Genomic DNA, 18,808 nt, shown 5'->3' with positions numbered 1-18,808 from the left:
CGATGGTTTCTGATGCTCAGCTTTGACTTTAGAACAAGTCAAACATGCTCCTACATATGTGGCTATATCGGCCTTCATTCCTGGCCACCAAAAGTTTCTCTTGAGGTCTTGGTACATTTTCGCCGCTCCGGGATGTATTGAATATCTGGTTTTATGTGCTTCATCTAGTACCACTTTCCTCAAATCCCCATTTTTGGTACCCAAATTCTTTCAGCTAAATACCTGGTTCCGTCTTTCTGAATATTAAACTGTTTTTCTAATCCTTTGGGTATTTCCCTTCCAAAAATTCCTTCCTTCAAAACCTCCTGTTGTGCCTCTTTTATTCGAGTAGTAAGATTAGTATGAATAATCATGTTCATAGCTTTTACTCAAATAGGTTCTCTTTCCTTTCGACTCAAGGCATCGGCTACCAGATTTGCTTTCCCCGAGTGGTAACGGATTTCACAATCATAATCATTTAGCAGCTCAACCCATCTACGCTGCCTCATGTTTAGTTGCTTTTGATTTAAAATATGTTGGAGACTCTTGTGGTCGGTGTATACGATAAACTTGACCCCATATAGATAATGCCTCCACATCTTTAATGCAAAAATAACGGCGCCCAATTCCAGATCGTGTGTGGTGTAGTTTTGTTCATGAATTTTGAGTTGTCGAGAAGCATATGCAATCACCTTCTTCCGTTGCATAAGAACACACCCAAAACCCATTCTTGATGCGTCGCAGTAGATAACGAAATCTTTCATTCCGTCAGGTAACGATAAAATAGGTGCCGTAGTCAACTTCTTTTTCAACAATTGGAAGGCACCCTGTGATGACCCGAAAATTTTTGACCAAATTTAAACTTAATCTTTGTATGATTAACATTTCCGACATGATAAGCAAAGTCGGTAAAACTGAATCTCAAAATTTTTGAACTACTTTTATATATTTAAATACCCTTCGGTTGTTTTCGACGATTCGCGAACAATTATATGTAAATAGATACATATATACTATAACTTGAAAAGGTAACAATGTATTAATTATTTGATACCGTACATTAAACTTATTGGTTTAAATATCTATTTGAATATATATGATAAGTTGAAATATTTATTATTAAAATTTATTTATAAATAACTTCCAATGTGTATTTAAAAACTGATTTATGTATATTAAAAAGATATATACATATATATAATTTCAAGTTATTTAGTAAAACGATTGTAACATTTTTAAATTACTACAGTACCCAAAATGCTACAGTGTTTTCGAAAATCACTATTTACTACCGTAAAAATTGACTTTGCTACAGTGAATTGCTACAGTAAAAATTGACTTTGCTACAGTGAATTGCTACAGTGGTATAGTTTATGGATGATTTAAGACTATATTTTGACAAAGGTACGATTCACGAAACGTAAAGTACAAGTTTTCTCAGTATACGATAGGACGTTCGAAAAACCGGAACCTGGACATAAGTCGAGTGACGATGTACGACTTATCGGAACGAAAATTACAAGTCAACTATGCATGTGAATTTAATATAATATATAATTAATTATATAAATTAAATATATTATATTTATAATTAAAAAATATGTCGACAAACTAGAAGTTAAAAGATCATGAGCTGGAAATCCATCCCATGCGATCGCATGGGAAATGGTCTTGGAGGCCATGCGATCGCATGGCAGTCCTGGACAGGCCACACCTATAAAAGCTCGAGATATCTACCTCTGTTTTAATTTAAAAATTACTCCGTATTATATTTATTAATTATATTATTATTATTATTATTATTATTATTATTATTATTATTATTATTATTATTAAGATTAATATTATTATTAATCTTATTATTATTAGTAGTATTTGTATTATTATTAGTATTATACATAAAATACTACGACGAGGTCATGAGCGTGTCACTTTCAAAATAGTTTTATGAGCGGGATAAAGCTAAGGAAATTATGGGTTATTGCCAAGGAGGTTATGGGTAATATTCATGGGTATTATTTGCAAGTCAAACCTAGTGTTATCATCTCCGTTACGTCTATGTACTTTTCTACAATATTAAATCTCAATATTGATATGTTGAGATCTACGGTTATTTGGTAATCCGTGTTTCGATCACATTTTGGTGAATGACTTTATATGCTGCTAAGGTGAGTTTCATTTGCTCCCTTTTTAAATGCTTTTGCAATATATATTTTTGGGCTGAGAATACATGCACTTTATTTTAAACAATGGAAACAAGTACATACTAAATTCTATACTGAGTTTGAACCGAAAATCCCTTAGCTTTGGTAACTAGTAACTGCCGGTTATAAGAACTGGTGGGCTCGAGTAGTAGTATATGAAAGGACCCATCCTAATCCATCCAGACAAAGTCCATATCGATTATAAACGAATCACAACAGTTGATTACATCGCGAGGTACTTGACCTCTATATGATACATTTTACAAACATTGCATTCGTTTTTGAAAAGACAATATTTCATTACATCGAAAGTGGACGGCATGCATACCATTTTATAATATCTAACTATAATTGACTTAATAATAATCTTGATGAATTCAACGACTCGAATGCAACGTCTTTTGAAATATGTCATAAATGACTCCAAGTAATATCTTTAAAATGAGCAAATGCACAGCGGAAGATTTCTTTCGTACCTGAGAATAAACATGCTTTCAAGTGTCAACCAAAAGGTTGTTGAGTTCATTAGTTAAACATAAATAATAATTTCCATCATTTTAATAGACCACAAGATTTCATATTTCCATTTCTCATAAACATATGTCCCATGCATAGAGACAAAAATATCATTCATATGGATTGAACACCTGGTAACCGACATTCACAATATGCATATAAGAATATCCCCATCATTGCGGGATCCTCCATCGGACATGATATAAATTTCGAAGTACTAAAGCATCCGGTACTTTGGATGGGGCTTGTTGGGCCCGATAGATCTATCTTTAGAGTTCGCGTCAATTAGGGTGTCTGTTCCCTAATTCTTAGATTACCAGACTAAAAAGGGGTATATTCGATTTCGATAATTCAACCATAGAATGTAGTTTCAAGTACTTGTGTCTATTTTATAAATCATTTATAAAACCTGCATGTATTCTCAGCCCAAAAATATAAAGGGTAAAAAGGCAAATGAAACTCACCTAATGTATTTTGTAGTAAAAATACATATGATTATATTGAACAACTGAACAATGCAGGGTTGGCCTCGGATTCACGAACCTATATCATTTGTATAATTATTAATACATATAGTCATAATCAAATAAATATATATTATTATTAGTGATGTAATTTATATATTTAATAATTTTGTAGGTTTCATTATTTATATATATATATATATATATATATATATATATATTCATTTTATATATATATAATTATTAATATAGTTAATTTATGTGTATTAAATACATTTATATATATATATAATCTTTACCTATAACCTTATTAATGTCATTAAAACCTTTATTTTCATAATCAATATTATTTTAATAACTGACCTAGATATTTCTTGTTAATATAAATAATGTTAGTTTTTATGAAAATAACTTAATAAATAAAAATAATAATAATAATAAAATATTCGTAGTATTCATAATAATAATATTATTGATAATAATGCTTATTACCATCTTAAGAACTAAATGGTGTTATATCTATACTTACCTATATATAGTTATTTTGTTTGCAATATGCACAATCATAGTTATATCCATATAAATCTTATATTTATCGAAATACTTTTCTTATTCAAGATCATAAGGGTTTCCAAAATTTCCAAATTTAATTCATAATCGTATAATATTTATTAGTAATCATAATCATAATTGTACTATACTAATAATAATAACAATCTTAATACTAATAATAATATTAACAATAATACTTAATAATACTACTTACTAATAACTAAAAATGATAATGTTGATAATCATATTATTAATATTAACATAATATTAACAATAACAATATTTAATAATGATAATAATAATAATAATAATAATAATAATAATAATAATAATAATAATAATAATAATAATAATAATAATAATAATAACAAAAATATTAACAATAGAACTAAAAGTAGAAGTGTATACCCCTCAAAAGCCATCCTAAAAAGAATTTGTCCCATACGAGACTCGAACCCTTGACCTCGCGTTAACCAACTCAACACCCTAACCAATTAGTCTAGTCCATTTTTCTGTTTTAATACCACTTCTAAAATCATTTAACCAGTAATGATCTTTCTTCATCTCCTTCCTCAAATTCTCAAACGACATCATCAAAAAAAATAAAAAAAAATAAATCAAGGATCGTAACAGTAATTAGGAAAAAAAATGGGTTTTCAATTTATTAAACATAATATAAGTAAATTATTGTGGTTGTTATTGATTATCAAAGAACAACAAAAAAAATAAAAAAATAAAAAAAATTAAAAGAGTGCTCCCTGCTGCGTCGCTGTTTGAAGAGAAGAAAAAAAAATGGTTTCACATTTGAGGATGTATTTGACATAGGTTATAAAACGAGATGTATTGAAAATCAATCCCTAAAACTATTGGAATCATTAATTTCAACACAAACAACTTATAAATCATCAATTTGATCTTTGAACAAGGTTTGACTTTTTTTATCCGAAATTTTGACTCAAGAATTCATCTTTGATATTTCGAATTGAGACCTGTAATTCTGTAGAAAGAATCACCATCTGATTTAAAACCTTTTTGCATTTATAGATTTGATAACTGATTCGAAAATTGAATTAAGAGAAAAAAAATTAAGCGTACAGAAAAGAAAAAAAAAATAAAGAACAAAAAAATTTAGCTGTAATCTTCAACTCAGTTTAGACTTTCTTTAATTCAGTTTGCAGTGGTACAATTCGTTATTTGAACGTTTGAAAGAAAAAAAAAATATAGAGATCGATTGCTCTAGTTTCCTGTATTATTATTGGGAGTGGACAGGGGATCACAGGCATATAGTAGCACTAAATAATAGAGCAGATATATATGATATAGTTTAATAACTTGCAAGGATCTGTTTTTGTATATAAAGCTATATCCGTAAATCTTATATATATATATATATATATATATATATATATATATATATATATATATATATATATATATATATATTTATGTATTAGTATTTATACCTTATAATTTTATATATATATATATATATATATATATATATATATATATATATATATATATATATATATATATATATATATATTATGTATTAGTATTTATACCTTATAATTTTATCTTATTACTTAATTACATAATAAATATATCAATAATAATGTCTCTCTTAATATTATAGATAATAAAATTTCTTTAATAAAATCTTAGTAATACTAGTATTATTACTAATGATAATAATAATAATAATAATCATAAACTTTATAATCATAATATTAATAATAATACTGATTATAATAATACTAATATTATTGTTGATAGTAATAATAATACTGTAGAAATTTACATATTCCAAACTTCATATCTATAATATATATCTTATATATATTCACATGACTATATATATATATATATATATATATATATATATATATATATATATATATATATATATATATATATATATATATATATATACACTTATATTTTTCATATCCAGATTCATTATTTAGATAGATGTATTATTTATATACATTAAAACAATTTAAACTTAAAGTATAATATTATACATTTAATAATTTATTAGCATTGACAAATTATATTCGAAATCAATTATTTTCAATATACATTATATATTTAAAATAATAAGCTTTAGTTGTTTTAAATTATCTTTAATCACAAAATAGTTCATCAATATATAACTACTTTATTATATATAGTTATTTACATACATAATCATTTATATATATACATTTGTATTTACAATTCAAAAGTTCGTGAATCGTCGGTAATAGCCAAGGTCAATTGATTTCATAAAGCAGTTCAAACATTTGAGACTCGGTTAAATAGACTTTACTTATTGTGTTGAAACTATATAAAGATTAAGTTTAAATTTGGTCAGAAATTCCCGGGTCATCACAGTATATGAATCCATAGGGCTTGATATCCCCGTCCGAGCTAGAGCACTAGCCTTTTAACGGATGTATGCTATTTGAGAAGCGTACACGTTGGTTTGCGTGTATTATTAAGATGATTATACAAAGAGTACAAATTATATATACGTTAAGTTTAGTTACCAGGGTGCTCAATTTCGTAGAATATATTTTGATAAACGTTTCTGGATTGAACAACTGAAATCTTGTGATCCACCTTTATATACAGATTATGCGCAACATTAAAACTATGAACTCACCAACCTTTGTGTTGACACTTGTTAGCATGTTTATTCTCAGGTTTCCTAGAAGTCTTTCGCTGTTTGCTTAGATGTTAAATAAGCTATGTGCATGGAGTCTTACATGACATATTTTTCAAGGAGACGTTGCATTCACCAAATCATCACCATGTATCTTATTTTGACTGCATTGTCAACGGAAATACTGTTGTAAACTATTATTTATGGTGATTGTCTATATGTAGAAATCATCAGATGTCGAAAACCTTTGATTTAAATATTTATTTATGGTGTGCCTTTTCAAAAGAATGCAATGTTTACAAAACGTATCATATAGAGGTCAAATACCTCGCAATGAAATCAATGAATGACGTGTTCATCCATATGGATTTGGAGCGATCGTCACACACCCTCTTGTTCGAAAGTCCATTCATACTTTTTCCCCTTATGTGTCAAGGCAGTTAAAGGTTTCGCTATTCGGGAGAAATCTTGAATAAATATCCTATAATAACCAGCTAAACCCAAAAATTGACGTATTTGCGTTGGAATTTTTGGGGTTTCCCAATTTTTGATGGATTCGATCTTGGCGGGATCAACTTTGATTCCATTACTACTGACTACGTGACCAAGAAATTGTACTTCATTTAACGAAAAATCACATTTAGAGAACTTAGCATAAAGTTGCTCTTTTCTTAACAACTCTAACACAAGTCTCAAGTGTTGTTCGTATTCTTGGTTATTCTTCGAATAAATAAGGATGTCATCAATAAAGACAATAACAAACTTATCTAAATATGGGCTACATACTCGGTGCATGAGGTCCATGAAAACTGCGGGTGCAATGGTTAGACCGAATGGCATAACCATGAATTCGTAATGGCCATAACGAGTTCTGAAGGCTGTTTTTGGTATATCAGCTTCTTTAACCCTCAGTTGATGATAACCCGACCTTAAGTCGATTTTGGAGTATACGCTCGAACCTTGGAGTTGATCAAATAGGTCGTCGATTCGGGGTAAAGGGTATCGGTTTTTGATGGTTACTTTGTTCAGCTCACGGTAATCGATACACATGCGGAAAGACCCATCTTTCTTTTTAACGAACAAAATTGGAGCTCCCCATGGTGACGTACTCGGTCGGATAAAACCACGTTCTAATAATTCTTGTAGCTGACTTTGTAATTCTTTCATTTTGGTGGGCGCAAGTCTATATGGAGCACGAGCTATTGGTGAGGCTCCTGGTACAAGATCTATTTGAAATTCAACGGATCGGTGTGGAGGTAGTCCTGGTAATTCGTCCGGAAACACCTCAGGAAATTCTCTTGCAACAGGAACGTCATCGATTTTCTTTTCTTCTTTTTCAACCTTTTCGACGTGTGCTAGTATGGCATAGCAACCTTTTCTTATTAGTTTGCACGCCTTCAAACTACTAATAAGATTTAATTTGGCATTACCCTTTTCTCCGTACACCATTAAGGGTAACCCGTTTTCTTTCGGAATGCGAATCGCCTTCTCATGACAAACAACTTCGGCTTTCACCTTGGACATCCAGTCCATTCCAATAATTACGTCGAAGCTTCCCAATTCCACCGGTATCAAATCAATTGCAAACTTTTCGCTAACTAAACTAATTTTTCGATTTCGGCAAATTTTATCAACCTTAATTAGTTTACCGTTTGCTACTTCAACTATACACTTTTTATCCAAAGGCGTTAACGTGCAATTTAATTTGGCACAAAATTCTCTACTCATATAACTTCTATCGGCACCCGAATCAAATAAAATATAAGCAGGTGTATTGTTGATAAGAAACGTACCCGTAACAAGCTCCGGGTCTTCCTGTGCTTTCTCCCCATTAATGTTGAAGGCTCTCCCATGGCCTTTCCTATTTCCATTCCTACACTGGTTTATGGTATGGCCCGGTTTTCCACATCCATAGTAAACAACGCCGTTATTATTTGTTCCGGCATTATTTACTCCTTTGTTTATATTTGGTCCGTAGACTTCACACTTTGCCGCAATATGGCCATTCCTATTACACTTGGTACATAATTCTCTACAAAACCATTCCAGATGAAACGTATCACACCTGGGGCATATAGTTCTTTGCCTTTTGTTGTCGTTGTTATTGTTGTTGTTGTTGTTGTTGTTAGGGTTATTGTTGTTGAGTTGTTTGTTGTTGTTATTGTTGTGATTGGGATTGTTGTTGTTGTTATTATTATTGGGATGGTTGTTGCGGTTATTGTTGCGGTTGTTGTTGCGATTATTGTTGTTGTTGGTGTGGTTGCGATTGTTGTTGTAGTTGTTGTTTTGATTGTTGTTGTTGTTGTTGTACTGGTGACCATGATCACTGCTTTCCTCCCACTTTCTTTTTCCCTGTTTCATTATGGCCTCCTCGGCCGCTTCTTTCTTTATCCTTCCTGTAATTTGGCCTATCAATTTGTGGGCTATACGGTTTGCTTTCTGCATTGTTGCAGGATCGTTAGCACCTACATGCTCTTGGATTCGTTCCGGCAACCCTTTTATGAATGCTTCAATTTTTGCTTCTTCGTCCTCAAATGCTCCAGGACACATTAAAGCCAGTTCATTGAAACATCGCTCGTAGGTAGTGACATCTAACCCTTGGGTTGTCAGTGCTTTAAGCTCTGTCTTGAGCTTGTTGATTTCGGTTCTGGGACGGTACTCTTCCGTCATCATGTGCTTGAAAGCAGACCATGGAAGTGCGTAGGCGGTATTCTGTCCTACGTAATCCATGTAGGTATTCCACCATGTCAAAGCAGTACCCCTGAAAGTATGTGTGACATATTTAACTTTATCCTCTTCTGCGCAGTTGCTGATTGCGAACACGGCTTCAACCTTCTCTGTCCATCGCTTTAGTCCAACGGGTCCTTCAGTTCCTTCAAACTCATTGGGTTTGCAGGTCATAAAAGCTTTGTAGGAACATCCTACCCGGTTGCCATTGTTTCCTCCACTGCTGGAACCCGATTGGTTATTGTTGTTCATTGATTCACCACTGCAGCCATATTTGCAGCGAAAGCTTGAAGTTCTTCTGTGTTCAATTGTTGTTGTCTAGTAGCTGGAGGAGCCATTTTCTTCAAAAATAACCGACTGAGTTAATCATATAGAATTTTATAAGTAGCCAAAAAGTATTTTGTAGCTTAATATGAACTTATTATTATAAAAGCTTTTTTTTCATATTAGCGTTTTATAACTATAATAATGTTCATACTTAGCAGCTAACACACAAATTCACTACTAAAATTCTAATATGAAAAATTATGGTAAATTATTACGTTACTACGTAATAATAAGTTGTAATAATAATAATAAACCTTCCATGCTTATTCTTATTATTATACAATCATAAGGAAAATTACATTGCGGATTTTCTTACAAACTTAAACACACAATATAATACATATTATACAATGCATGGAAAACAGGATAGCTGCCGATGGTTCAAGAACGGCGAGATTTCTTAGATGTTGACGTTGTTTCTTTCTCGGCCAAACGTTTGGATTTTCGTTTGGATAGTTCTTTTTCCAATTCCTCCTAATTGGTTCTTTCGGCTAATTGTTTGGGGGCAAAACCAACAGTCGTTATACGAGCGGTCATTTTATAAACAGGTCTCTTAGGTGGTTCAGGTGGATGATCACAAACATTTTGGGTCATAATAGGTTCATCGGGTTTGGGATCGGGTATAACAACCAAAGATTTTCCCAAATCACGTTGTGGTTCGGTAATTTCCACAACTTCTTCAGGATCCTCTTCTTCGGGTTCCTCTTAGGGATCTTCTTCTGGATCCTCTTCTGGAACCTCACTAGCAATTGTGAATCTTCCCAATTTTCCCAACAATTTTCCACTTTAATGGTAGCACCAAAAGTTAACTTTTCTGTTGGTTCATAAGTCGTACGCTTTGACTCAGCCTCCGAATCACTTGATAAGTAAATGAAATCTGAATCACTAGAGATGCTTATATGATCGGATGAAGTCATCTATCACATAATAGCAGGCACGTTAAGAGAATGATATATCTTATAATATTTATATGTTAATAATCTTATGTTTCCAACAATTATATTAAGCAATCATTTTTAAAATAATTACGGTCGAAGGCCAGACTCACTAATGCATCAAAAATCAGTTAGACACACTAATGAAAAATTTTCTGATTTTCTAAGACCAACGCTCGGATACCAACTGAAATGCCCAGTTCATATTAATTATAAACGTTTCATATTAATTGATTTCTTTGCGAGGTTTTGACCTCTATATGAGACGTTTTTTCAAATCTTGCATTCGTTTTTAAAAACAACCACAACCTTTATTATTGAATAAAGGTCTTAATGACATAATTTAGATTGTCTATCAAAGACAATCTCCTCAAATAAATAAGTTTTTACACAACCCATTACAATATGATCAAATATATTACAACAAATACTCTGAATGCAAGTTTAAACAATATAAACAATTATGCCGACTCCAAATCTTGACCTTGGGTTGGCATACGACAGCAGAAGCGTTTTTAATATTCACCTGAGAATAAACATGCTTAAAACATCAACAAAAAATGTTGGTGAGTCATAGGTTTAATTTCTATATAATAATCATAACATTTAATAAGTCACAAGATTTCATTTAATCAAATGCGCAGGATCATTACAACTGCAAAAATCATTCATACGATGAGTCGCCTGGTAACCGACCTTAACATAGAGCGCTTAAGATATCTGGCATCTTACATTCCACTATTCAAATGTATGACAAGAACCCTTCAAAGTACTAAAGCATTTTCACTATTCGAAAATGGGGGTGGTTGGTGCCCGTAGATCTACCTTTAGGATTCGCGTCAATTAGTGTTTTTCACTAATTCTTAGGTTACCAAGCATAATAATAATAAGTACAGATATCCGGTATAACAAAACAGTCGTAAAATGTAGTTTCATGAACTTGTGCATATTTTGTAAAACATTTATAAATTTGCATGTATTCTCATCCCAAAATAATTTAGATAGTAAAAATGGGACTATAACTCACTTTCACATATTACTAATTCGTCGAGAATTAGACTTGGCCACGGGTTGATTTATGAACCTATAACAATATATACATATATTAAAATATGATCGAAATATATTCACAATATTTTCTTTATTACGTGTTGATGATTTTAGTTGTCTAGTTAGCAGTCCAATGTTAGTAGTCCATAATTTGTCGTACATGAATAACTTAATATATATCTTGAATCAATCCACGACCCAGTGTATACATATCTCAGTATTGATCACAACTCAAACTATATATATATATATTGGAATCAACCTCAACCCTGTATAGCTAACTCCAACATTTGCATATAGAGTGTCTATGGTTGTTCCGCAATATATATATAGATGGGTCGACATGATAGGTCAAAACATTGTATACGTGTCTATGGTATCTCAAGATTACATAATATACAATATAAGTTGATTAAGTTATGGTTGGAATAGATTTCTTACAAATTTTCACGTAGCTAAAATGAGTAGTTTTTACCAATTTTGTTTTACCCGTCATTTCTTCGTTTCAAATCCGTTTTGAGTGATTTAAGCAGCTACGGTTTCATATTGAACTTAACTTTATGAAACTAAACAGAAAAATATAGGTTTATAGTCGAAAATATAAGTTACGAGTCGTTTTTGAAAGAGGTAGTCATTTCCGTCGAAAGAACGACATCTTGATGACTATTTTAAAAAACATACTTTCACTTTGAGTTTAACCATGATTTTTGGATATAGTTTCATATTCATAAGAAAAATCATTTTTCCAGAAGTATAGCTTTTAAATTAAAGTTTTTCATAGTTTTTAATTATCCAAACCAAAACAGCCCCCGGTTGTACTACGACGGCGTATATCCGGTTTTACGGTGTTCTTCGTGTTTACAGGTTTTAAATCATTAAATTAGCATATCATATAGGTATAGAACATGTGTTTAATTGATTTTAAAAGTTAAATTAGAAGGATTAACTTTTTTTGCGAACAAGTTTAGAATTAACTAAACTATGTTCTAGTGATTACAAGTTTAGCTCTTCGAATAAGATAGTTTTATATGGATGAATTGAATGATGTTATGAACATCATCACTACCTCAAGTTTTCTGGATAAACCTACTGGAAATGGGAAAAATAGATCTAGCTTCAAAGGATCCTTGGATGGCTTGAAAGTTCTTGAAGTAGAATCATGACACGAAAACAAGTTCAAGTAAGATTTCCACTTGAAATAAGATTGTTATAGTTATAGAAATTGAATCAAAGTTTGAATATGAATATTACCTTGAATAAGAAAGATAACCTACTGTAAATAACAAAGGTTTCTTGATCTTAGATGATGAGTTGGAATGGATTAGAAAGCTTGGAAGTAGTCATGAAGACTTGATATGATTCTTGAAGTGTTCTTGAAACATGGTTGTTTTTATGATGATTAAAGCTTGTAATTGAAGCTAAAAGATGGTGAAAATGCTTGAAGATGATCAAGTATGATGTTAGGAGTATTTTGAGAGAGAAATTGGAGTGTAAGTATGAGAAAATGGAGTGAAGAAATGGTGTGCATTCATGAATACGTTTTTTACATTTTATAAAGAAAAAAATATACTTAAGTTTGTTTTTTGCTAAATAATTCATGCAAGTTAACAAATGATGGTTCCCACATGATCCTTAATCATTTAAGGCTACTAAGGAGCAGATTTTTATTAGTATATATGAATAGTAAATACATCTAGAAGCTGCGTATTATACGAGTACAATACCATAAATGTACGAGTAGAATTTTTGATGAAAATGAATGAGAATGTAATTGTAAGCATTTTTGTTAACCAGAAGTACTTTGATATGTGTCTTGAAGTCTTTCAAAAGTGTATAAATACATCATAATACATTATATATATATATATATATATATATATATATATATATATATATATATATATATATATATATTTAACTGAGTCGTTAAGTCATCGTTAGTCGTTACATGTAAGTGTTGTTTCGAAACCTTTAGGTTAACGATCTTGTTAAATATAATTGACCCATTGTTATTATACTTAAATGAGATGTTAAATTGTTATGTTAACATGTTAACATGGTGTATTATCATATCTAATATCATATATATATATATGTGTGTGAAATACTATTACAACGATAATCGTTACATATATGTATATTGTTTCGAAGTCTTTAAGTTAGTAGTCTCATCTTATATATATAACTCATTGTTATTATACTTAATGAGATACTTAAATATCATTTAATCAAATCATAAATATATATATATCCAAATATATATTCCTTTAATTAATTATTACGATATATGACGTTCGTGAATCGTCAGACAGACTGGGTGTCCAAACGTTTGTATAAAATTCATTCCAAATAACCAAGTCTTAATGAGTTTGATTGCTTAACATGTTGGAAACATTTAATTATGTAAATATTAATCTTATATATATTAGCGGAAAAATCCGGGTCGTTACATGTTACAACGATAATCGTTACATATATGTCTCGTTTCGAAATCATTAAGTTGGTAGTCCTGTTTTTACATATGTAGTTCATTGTTAATACACTTAATGACATGTTTACTTATCATTTATCATGATTAAACACAGTGTATCAATATCTTAATATGATTCATATGTATTTAGTAAGACGTTGTTATAACGATAATCGTTATATATATCGTTTCGAGTTTCTTAATTCAATAAACTCACTTTTATGTATATAACTGAAACGATCCGACCCAATCCATAAAGACGAATACAATAACATATGATTACATCGCGAGGCATTTGACCTCTATATGATACGTTTTATAAACATTGCATTCTTTTGAAAAGATATACCATAAATGAATATTTAAAATTCAATGTTTTCGACATCTGATGATTTCTACATATAGACAATCACCGTAAATAACAGTTTACAAGAATACTTCCGTTGACAATGCAGTCAAAATAAATACACGGTGATGATTTTGTGAATGCAATGCTTCCTCGAATAAAACATGTATGACTCCATGCACATGGTTTCTCTAACATATATTCAAACAGCGGAAGACTTCTAGGAACCTGAGAATAAACATGCTTAAAACGTCAACATAAAGTTGGTGAGATATAGGTTTAATGCTAGCAGCGTTATAAATATAGACCACAAGATTTCATATACATAAACGTTTTAATAAAAATATTCTAAGTGGTTGAGCACTTGATAACCATACTTAACATTTAATCAACGTCGCATATTCCCTTTATTATGAAATCTCACTACACTGTACCAAGTGTAGTCACCGAAACGAAGTACTGTGCAACCGTTGAATACTGGTCGTCCAGTCCGGTTGGGGTTGTCAGGCCCGATAGATCTATCAACAGGATTCGCGTTTACAATACCACATGTAAATAGTAGTTACCAAGCTACAGGGAAGTATGCCAGTGGTACAACTCAACGTAAAATATATTTTTTTCACTTGTGTCCATAACGTAAATAATAAAATGCATGTATTCTCATCCCGAAATATTTAGAGTTTAAAAGTGGGACTATATACTCACTTTTGCCTTGAAGGTATTTAACTCGACTTGGTCGCCGATAGATATCACGAACCTAACCATATATATATAATATATCAACATATTTTCTTTTCAAGTAATCGTTACATATACATATATATACTTATAATACTTTTAATATTTTCTTAGTCCGTAGTTAGCAGTCCGATGTTAGTGGTCCACAATTAGTTGCTCAATAAAATAAATAAAGACCCCATCGTATTCGTATTGATCAGAATTAATCTCGACCCATGGTACCATGTTGTCAAATGACGTGTTGCGTACATAAAGTACCGTGTTGTCAAATGACGTGTTGCGTACAATCATGAGGTCTTATGATTAATCTTCTCGTGTTGTTTACGGGTGGTCCTGAAATATATAAAATCAAATCATAAGTAATTATATATAAAATATCATATTAATTAGAAAAGATATGATTAATTTACTTTATCTCCAAATATTTTCGTAGCTAAACTAGCTTCGGATACCCAATCTTGTTTTAGTCGTAGTTTCTTCATTACAACTCCGTTTTTGTTAGTTCAACTTGCCACTTCCTTGGATCGAGTCAAATTTTAAGAATATGAACTCAAAATAACTTAGTTTTGTATTCGAAATCACAGGTTATAGGTCAAACTTTGGTAAAACTTATGAAAGTGATCATTTTCCATCATAAAAATAACATTTAATGATCATTTTTCTAAAAATACTTACACTTTGAGTTAAACCATGAAATTTTTATGTGTTAACATATTCATAAGAAATATCATTTTTCCAGAACATGAACTTCCAATTCAAAGTTCAAGATGGTTTTTAATTATCCAACCCAAAACAGCCCCCAGTTGCACTCCGACGACGTAGATTCAGTTTTTAAGGTGTTCTTTGTAAAATCAAGTTATATCTTGTTAAGTTAGCATATCATTATGATATATTACAGGTCTTGAAGTGTTTTAAAAGTTAAGTTAGAAGGATCTATTTAGTTTGCAAACAAGTTTGAAATCATTCAAACTATGTTCTTGTTGTTAAAATTTTACAACATAAAATAAGATAGCTATATAATTATGAATCGAACAAGATTATGAACAAGGTTACTACCTCAAGTTACTTGGACAAAGTTACTGTAAGATATAAGAAAAAATCTTGGAATCAAAGAGTGGTGGAGTTAGATCAAAAGGTTGGAAGTATACTTCTTCAAATGGGTGGTTATTTTAATATGTTCTTGAAAGACTTTTCTTATGGTGTTTAAGGCTTGTAATAGAAGCTAAATGATGGGGAAAATGCTTGGAGATGATCAAGTATGAAGTTAGGAGTATTTTGAGAGAGAAATGAGGGTGTAGGTATGAGAAAATGGAGTGAAGAAATGGTGTTCATTCATAAAAACATTTTTAGTTTATAAAGAAAGAAAAGGATTCCTAATTTTGTTTTCTTACTAATAATTCATGCTACTTGACAAATCCTAGTTACCTCATATCTAGGGCAGTAATAATGTTGATTAGGATGTTGATTTGATGTGTATATACCAATAGTAAATACATATAGAAGCTGGGTATGATACGGGTACATATACCCTAGATATATGTATAGAAATCTTGAGGAAACGGAATGAGAATTCAAATATAGCTATCTTTTGTGAATATACTTATATTGTTTTATGTATTTAAGTCCTTAAAAAGTGATTAAATACATTATATATACGATACATGTATAAGCATTATAGGTTATAAGTATATATATCAAAGAATGTTACGTATAGTTATCGTTTTGAAAACTTAAGTTAGTAGTTTCAAAATATACTTATAACTCATTGTTATTAGTATACAATGAGATGTTAAACCATCCTTAGATCATGTTAAATATATATAAATACATATATATACACAAACGTATAATTATCGTATGTTATATAGTTCGTGATATCATCGGTCAAATTGGACGGTCAAACGTTGTGTAAAACTCTTTTCAAAAACACAAGTCTCAACAATTTGGATTGCTTATCATGTTAGTAAGGTTTAATTTATATAAATATTAATCTCATAAGTATAAAACGATTGGAAAAATTCGGGTCGTTACAGTACCTACCCGTTAAATAAATTTCGTCTCGAAATTTGAATGGGATGGTCATGGCTGACAATAAGTATGTTTTCATGACGTATACGAGTTGGAAATTAGAGTTTTATTATCATCAAGTAATATTGATAAAGCAATTTGATTTTTGTGAAGAGTACGAGTGAGGCTATCACCAAAGGGTGAAATGAGTAGGTATAGATTCGTCATATCTTTTGACGTAGATAAGATTGATTTCCAAGTTCAAGAGATTTGGAGTAAAATCTTCATAATGAGATTTGATTCTTCGATAATCAAGGAAATTAGAATCCACTTTAAATGCTATCATCTATTTTGATTGCTCTGTCGGATCTTTTACTATAAATCCACCTCCCTTCATTTCCTTACAACTCATACCTTCTATTCTTCCTCCCTCAATTCATACTTTAAAACATTTATCAGTATGCTTCATCCAGTACTGATCCTGGATATACTCTTAACTTTCATCTCTGTCATTCTTCTTTTTCATTTACCTCCGGAGGATTTTATTTATTTCTACTATTACCTTGGGGTTATAGTATTGTTAATTCTCCCGTGCCTTTACGTTGCAATACGTATTGATATACACGGTTTGTAATTTATTTGTTGTTGTCGAGCTTTATATTTTCTTTTATATTCAACAGTTCCATACTTCTGTTTCCTCTTCCCGACTTCGAGTCAAGCGAATAATGGTCTGGAATTCGTAGGTATGGATTTTGAAATAAACATAGCTAATGTTCTAAGAAGGAAATGGTAATTGCACGATCTTGATTTGGTAAGTTACCAGAATGTCCGAAAAGATAGAATTATCAAGGAGATATGTTCTTAATATGTTTGGAGATTGGGTAGAATGTAAGAGTTGTGTAACATGGCACATGATGACGTTATGATCTGTGAATCATTATGTTCCATTTAGAAACTCAGCATGAATTACTGTAATATAATCATGTTGATCAAGTGTCATTATATTATACTAATTCATGCTTCAGTTTCCAACACTACTTCAAAACATTCATATTTTAAACTCGAATTTTTCAGAATTTAGAAACTAACACAGTTTCTTTTATGTTGTAACGCAAATATTATGAAGAGATAAATGATTTTTGATGAGGATAGTTGGGAATATATCTTCAGGAATATCGGAGATATTTATAATGAAAAATACGATGATATCTTAGAATATCTAAGATCAGGGAATGACGCGGAAAATCTGTCTGTGAAGGTTTAGAATAAGGAGTAAGGTTCTTACTAACAGTTTCAGCAGACACTGAATCATTTGAAACCTTTGAAGGTAGATTTCGTCATTGTGATTTGTCCACGACCTCCTTTATACTTTGCTCAATCCGTTTTCCAGTACCAAATTTTTCGTTCGAGCTTTTCCAATCTATTATTCTTTATTGTCAAACTTCTGACCGTAATTGTTGTCTACTGTCTTTACCACTTTATCAGTCTTTTCCAAAACTTAATAGCACTAATTCGTAGACTTGAGCATTTTTCAGAAACTTCACATTTGAAATATGTAATTCTTGGGGATAGACGTTGTATGTATATATATAACTGCCAAAATAGAAATGCTGCGAGATTTCAAATTACCAATTGTTGATTTCGCCAAAGGGGTAACGAGTTGCTGGTACATCTGCTGATAATGTTGTGGAATATAAAAGGTTCCCTGGTAACAAAAGGGTAATCGTATGTATTACAGGTTATAATAAGGCTACTTCGAATGGAAAGTCGAGGTTGACTTGCTGAAACTGTGACAAAATTTGATATTTTGAAAAGGAATCGCAAAGTTATTTTTGCTAATAAATGC

This window comes from Rutidosis leptorrhynchoides, chromosome 4 (genome assembly GCF_046630445.1).
Source record: "Rutidosis leptorrhynchoides isolate AG116_Rl617_1_P2 chromosome 4, CSIRO_AGI_Rlap_v1, whole genome shotgun sequence".
Lineage (NCBI taxonomy): Eukaryota > Viridiplantae > Streptophyta > Magnoliopsida > Asterales > Asteraceae > Rutidosis > Rutidosis leptorrhynchoides.
Note: the sequence above shows the minus strand (reverse complement) of the source record.